Source organism: Myotis lucifugus, unplaced genomic scaffold (genome assembly GCF_000147115.1).
Source record: "Myotis lucifugus unplaced genomic scaffold, Myoluc2.0 scaffold_3712, whole genome shotgun sequence".
NCBI lineage: Eukaryota > Metazoa > Chordata > Mammalia > Chiroptera > Vespertilionidae > Myotis > Myotis lucifugus.
In genome coordinates, this window is record NW_005874760.1 from 3614 (window position 1) to 9433 (window position 5820).

At 49.6% G+C, this 5820-nt stretch overlaps 1 pseudogene; it reads left to right on the forward strand.

Moving 5' to 3' along the window:
• The first annotated feature begins 973 nt into the window (after positions 1-973).
• Positions 974-5191, forward strand: LOC102422975 (annotated as a pseudogene).
• The last annotated feature ends 629 nt before the right edge of the window (positions 5192-5820 follow it).

Genomic DNA, 5820 nt, shown 5'->3' on the forward strand with positions numbered 1-5820 from the left:
GTTCTTCCGGGAATGTTGTGGGAGAGAGGAGTGATTTAAAGAATTATTTGCAGCCCGGCCTGCATGGCTCAGTGGTTAAGCATCGACCTATGAACCAGGAGGTCACAGTTCGATTTCGGGTAGGGGCACGTGGGCTCCATCCCCAGTGTAGGGCGTGCAGGAGGCAGCTGATCCGTGACTCTCTCTCTCATCATTGATTTTTCTATCTCTCCCTCTCATTTCCTCTCTGAAATAAAAAAAAAATATCAAAAAAGAGTTATTTGCAGAGGACAGTGCAAAGTGTCAGCCTCAGGGCCCTGAGGTTGGGATTTAAGGTGAAGGGTGATGCCATGTCTTTTGTGTCTTGGAGGGACGGGGAGACCACTAGGTTATTGCCTGACAAGAGCAGTGTCACATCACTCACCTGTCTCTGTGGCCAGCTTCTCTCTCTAAGCCAGTGGTTCTCAACCTTCCTAATGCCGCGACCCTTTAATACAGTTCCTCATGTTGTGGTGACCCCCAACCATGAAATTATTTTCGTTGCTACTTCATAACTGTCATGTTGCTACTGTTATGAATCATCATGTAAGTATCTGATATGCAGGATGAATGTTCATTGTTACAAATTGAACATAATGAAAGCATAGTGATTAATCACAAAAACAATATGTAATTACATATGTGTTTTCCAATGGTCTTAGGCGACCCCTGTGAAAGGGTCGTTCGACCCCCAAAGGGGTCGCGACCCCCAGGTTGAGAACCGCTGCTCCAAGCAATGTTTGTGACACCCACTGTATTAAAGACAAGCGGCATTTTGGCCGACATGCCAGGCCCAGAGCTCAGGTCTCATCCATCTGCCCATCGGTGTTGAGGGAAGACACAGACTCAATGACTATAAGGAGAGAGCGACGCCAATGGTCCCAAGGACTGGGCTCTTGTGTGATGTGGGGAGCAGAGGAAGCAGATGGCCGTGGAGGGTGGGGGATACGACGAACTTGGAAGCCTAGGAGACAAGCTGATCGTGGACTGAACTGTCCCCATCACCACAGGATATGGACTTGGAGGACGTGACCATCGCCTTCTCCCAGGAGGAGTGGGGGCTCCTCGATGCGGCTCAGAGACTGCTGTACTGCGAGGTGATGCTGGAGATCTTTGCGCTGGTAGCCTCCGTGGGTAAGACCCTCCCCTTCTCCCGGTGTCCTGAGGTGATGTTCTGCCTCCTCTTTTTGATTCCACGGGTATCTGTGTGTGTCCCACAGCTGGGCCATGGGCTCCGCGCATTTAAACCCACTTTCTTGTCGTACATGCTGGGCCTGCCAGTGCTGAGCCCGGCGGCGTGCCCTGAACAAGGCGTTCCCTGAATGCCCATGTGTGCCGAGCCGCCCTGGGCCCGTGCTGCTGCTCACCTCTGCTGTCTTTCATTAAGATTTGGATCAGGGGTCCTCCAACTACGGCCCGCGGGCCACATGCAAATACAAATATTGTATTTGTTCCCGTTTTGTTTTTTTACTTCAAAATAAGATATGTGCAGTGTGCATAGGAATTTGTCCATAGTTTTTTTTTAAACTATAGTCCGGCCCTCCAATGGTCTGAGGGCAGTGAACTGGCCCCCCTGTTTAAAAAGTTTGAGGACCCCTGGTTGGATCGTTGGGATCTAGGTAGTCGTACAATGGCGTGCAGTGAGTCCCTGGTTTTCACAGGTCGACATGTAGCTCGTCTCAGAAGGAGGCCCTGCCTCGCATGACGTAAAGGGCCATGTTCAGATCAATACCAAGAACAGCACCTCCCCCCCCTCCTGTGTCCAATAGCGTTTTGGTGCAAGTTCCATTGGCCCCACCTCATTTCTGCCTTTTCTTACCCCAGACTTTGACACTTTTCTCTGACTGGTCATTCATCTGTGACTTCAGGCTTCAGGCTTCCTTCGTGTTTGCTGCCTCCTGACGCCACCCTGTCCTTCTGCAGTGTTCTCCACCCTTGACTTAAGCATGTGTTAGGAGGTTTGCATACATCCTTACGTTGTCTTCAGATACCAGCTACTCATTCATTGCATTTTATTGGGGAAAGGACACAATCAATCTTTTCCACAGCTTGCCCAGGTCATCAACAGACAAACTCTGCTGAGCGCTGTTAGGAGAGTGAGTTGGAGAGCCCGCTCTTGTTCCACGTGCTGCAGGCCGTCTTGGTATTCCTTTCCCGGTGGGGTCTACCCAGTTCTGTGATCTTCAGAGGACCAGTGCTGCACAGTAGCCTCTTTTTCAACCTGTTTCTAGGCCCCTTATTATTATTTTTTTAAATATTTTTTAATTGATTTCAGAGAGGAAGGGAGAGGTAGAGAGAGAGAGAGAGAAACATCAATGAGAGAATCACTGATGGGCTGCCTCCTGCATGCGCCACTCTGGGGACTGAGCCCACCACCCAGGCATGTGCCCTGACCAGGAATTGAACTGTTCCTGGCTCATAGGTCGATGCTCAACCACGGAGCCATGCAGCTCGGGCAAGGCCCTTACTTGTAGACAATCCCATGGAACCAGCGTATTATGTCTAACCTCTTGCAGTGGGACTTGCCCCTCAGACCAAAGTCCACAACCATCTCCTCAGCAGGTGTCTGCTTTCAGGTTGCTGGCATAAAACAGAAGATGACGAGACCCCTTGTGAGCAGAGCGTGTCTGTAGAAGGAGAGTCACCGGTCGGGGCGTCTGAGACGGCGCCGGCCGCCCAGAGGACCCACCCCTGTGAGCGGTGTGGCCCGGCCTTGAAAGCTGTTCTGCACCTGACTGAGTGCCAAGCCGCAGACCTTGAGCAGAAAGCCTTCTCCGGTGACGCATGTGTGAGAGAATTCTGTTTCCCTGCAAACCCTCACCAGCAGCAGCGGGAAGCCAGTGCCGAGGAGCCCTGGGAAGGAGCTGTGGACGGGGCCTCGCCTGTGACCAGGCGCAGCTTCTGCGTCTCAGGGGCACCTTCCGCCTGTGGGAAGGTTGGGGAGGGCTTCCCAGCCACCCCAGGGCCTTCAGCACCGGGCCCCTGGTGATCCTGAGGAGCCACACGATGGCAGTGAGAGTGGGCAGGCCTTTCCCAGCGGAGAAAATCGTCTCCCTTCAGGAGGATGTGAAAAAGCTGCCAGCCCAGACCAGAACCTTGTTCCACGGCAAAGCGTCTGTTCTGGAAAAGGGCTTTCTGAGTGCGGCCAGTGTCGAAAAGCCTTTAGACACATCTTTAACCTTATTCAACACAGAGGCGTTCACACCGAAGAAAAGGCTCGTGAGTGCAGGGGTTATGAGAAGCCCTTCAGCGGAAGCTCTGACCTCACCGAACACCAGGGCGGTCACACTGCAGAAGAACCGTGTGGGCGCAGTGTTTGTGGGAAATGCTTTAGACAGCGCACGAACCTCGGTCCACACCAAAGACTTCATTCTGGAAAAAGCACTTTTGAGTGTGGCGAATGTGGGAAATCTTTTCGCTTCAAATGCTACCTCCGCATACACCAGAGAGTTCACACCGGAGAAAAGCCTTACGAGTGTGGTGATTGTGGGAAGTCATTCAGCCAAAGCTCTGCCCTTTTTAAACACCAGAAAATCCACACTGGTGAAAAGCCCTATGAGTGTAGGGATTGTGGGAGATGCTTTGCCTACAAATGTATCCTCATTAACCACCAGAAAGTTCACACTGGAGAAAAGCCGCATGAGTGTAGTAAATGTAGAAAATCGTTTCGACGACGCTACCACCTTATTCAACACCTTCGCATTCATTCTGAAGCAAAGCCGTATGAATGGGGTGAGTCTGGGAAATCCTTTAGCGATACCTCCAGCTTCCTTCAACACAGTAGAAAAATACCTTATGGGTGTAGTGAATGTGGGAAATATTTTAGCTGCAAATCTGACCTCCGTAGACACCAGAGAGTGCACACTGGAGAAAAGCCATATGAGTGTAGTGATTGTGGGAAGTACTTTAGAGAAAGTTCTGCCCTCATTAAACACCAGAGAGTTCATACTGGAGAAAAGCCATACGAGTGTAGTCATTGTGGGAACTCTTTCAGCCAAAGATCTAACCTTGTTAAACACCAGAGAGTTCACACTGGAGAAAAGCCTTACGAGTGCAGTGATTGTGGGAAGTCCTTCCACCAACGCTCTGCCCTCACTCAACACCAGAGAGTTCACACTGGAGAAAAGCCATATGAGTGCAGTGATTGTGGGAAATGCTTTAGCATCAAATGTATCCTCATTAATCACCAGAGAATTCACACTGGAGAAAAGCCGTATGAGTGTAGTACATGTAGAAAATCGTTTAGGCAACACTCCCACCTTATTCAACACCTTCGCGTTCATTCTGAAGAAAAGCCTTATGTGTGTGGCAAATGTGGGAAATCTTTCAGCAATACCTCCAGCTTCCTTCAACACCTGAGTGTGCACGCAACAGAAAGGCCTTATCAGTGTAGTGAATGTGGGAAATCTTTTAGCTACAAATGTCACCTCATTAGACACCTGAGAGTTCACACTAGAGAAAAGCCTTGAGTGTAGATATTGTGAGAAGTCCTTCATCCGAAGCACTAGGCTCATTGAACACCAGAGAGTACACACTCATAACAGCCACATGCGTGCAGTGTTTGTGGGAAAGGTTTTAGTCACAGAGATCTAACCTCGCTATTCACCAGAGAATTCATCCTGGAGAAAAGCCACATGAAGGTGGTGAATGTAAGAAATTCTTTAGACAACACCCCTTGTTTGACACCAAGGTGTCAATGACACCAATGGTGTTTGACACCATTGAGTTCATTTGGCAAAAAAAACTGAGTGTGCAGATGTGGAAAATGTTTTAGCTAGAGGTCTGGCTTCCCTCAACACCAGGGAGTTCACACGGGAGAAAAGACCTTATGAGCGTAGTGTGTGTGGGAGATATTTTTGCTGCAAATCCCACCTTTAAACACCAGAGAGTTCAGAGTGGAGAACGTCCTTAAATGTGCAGAGGATGGTTTATTTCCTCACTCAGTGTAGCAGCACTGGAGGAGACTCTTTGAGAACTCTTCATCTGAATTTAAACATTTTTTAGTGGAACATACGCTGTGCTAGATCTCTCAACAGTTTCAGGTACAAGTGCATCTTTTTTTAAAAAAATACATATTTTTATTGATTTCAGAGAGGAAGGGAGAGGGAGAGAGAGATAGAAACGTCAATGATGAGAGAATCATTGATCGGCTGCCTCCTGCACCCCCCCTACCGGGGACTGAGCCCACAACCCAGGCATGTGCCCTTGGCCGGAATCGAACCCGGGACCCTTCAATCCGCAGGCGGACACTCTGTCCACTGAGCCAAACTGGCCAGGACACAAGTGCATCTTTTTTTTTTTTTTTTTAATGTTTTTATTGATTTTAGAGACAGGAAAGGAGAGAGAGAGGAACATTGAAGAGAGAAACATCAACATTGATCGGCTCCCTCCTGGACGCCCCCCTTCCACCCTCCGGGGATCCATGCAGCCACCTGGGCATGTGCCCTGACCTCCCGGTGCACAGGTCAGCGCTTACCCACTGAGACGCTGGCTGGGCACCAGTGCACCTCCAATGAGCTGCGTTGCATTTTCTAAGCTGCCCAGGGCTAATACCGGACTGATATTCATTTTTGTGGCTAACGTACGGGGAGGATTACCTCTGTCACTTCTTTTTTTTTTTAATATATTTTTATTGATTTCAAAGAGGAAGGGGAGGGAGCTAGAAACATCAGTGATGAGAGAGAATCTTGGATCAGCTGCCTCCTGCACGCCCCCTACTGGCGATCGAGCCTGCAACATGTGTCCTTGACTGGGATTGAACCCGGGACCCTTCAGTCCACAGGCCGATGTTCTATCCACTGA